The sequence below is a fragment of the Macrobrachium nipponense genome, chromosome 21, assembly GCF_015104395.2.
Source record: "Macrobrachium nipponense isolate FS-2020 chromosome 21, ASM1510439v2, whole genome shotgun sequence".
Taxonomy (NCBI): Eukaryota; Metazoa; Arthropoda; class Malacostraca; order Decapoda; family Palaemonidae; genus Macrobrachium; species Macrobrachium nipponense.
This window is the reverse complement of record NC_087212.1, coordinates 47,872,832-47,873,330: the sequence shown is the minus strand read 5'-3', so window position 1 is coordinate 47,873,330 and position 499 is coordinate 47,872,832. Positions and strand designations below refer to the sequence as shown.

The 499-nt window shown below is 42.3% G+C and overlaps 1 protein-coding gene across 1 annotated transcript in view; it reads left to right on the top strand.

The window, feature by feature from the left end:
• LOC135198016 (uncharacterized) overlaps positions 1 to 180 on the top strand; it is a 15,623-nt gene extending 15,443 nt beyond the window's left edge. Inside the window, exon 5 of the mRNA XM_064225367.1 lies at positions 145 to 180. The gene's annotated coding sequence lies outside the window, so the exon portion shown is untranslated. The remainder of the gene's footprint in view (positions 1 to 144) is intronic.
• The last annotated feature ends 319 nt before the right edge of the window (positions 181 to 499 follow it).

The following is a 499-nucleotide window of genomic DNA, read 5'->3' as shown; positions in this document are numbered from 1 at the left end:
CTTCAGATCTAAATAGCTAAAGATTCATTTTTCATTAGACCTATTTTGTAAAAAAAAAAATTTGCTTTCGATTAGGAATTAATAGTTAATAAGAAAATTTCACTTGAGAAACTAATTTGTAATATGAACTTCCGACTTCCCTAGCCTCCCGGATGGCTACGAAATCAGAGTACTCGGAAGAGAACATGCACAAATGACGCTGAGAAACTGGAAATACAATGGAGGAGAGACAGAGGAAGGCTACGAGCGCATGGTGGCGACCTTACCAGGGATGGGCGTGTTCGTTTCGACAAGCCAGAAGCTCAAGAGAGAAAACACGGTGCTAATGAACACAGATACGAAGAAACCAGAACGTTCACAAGCCACATCTAATAGATCAATGGATGATGCTTTAGTAGCTTGGACTCAACTCTGTCCTTTCAATTACTTCATGAATACGTTCACGTTGCCGGCGCACCGTGGCTTAGGACTAGCGAAGGCTGTTACAGTTGCTCTCGCC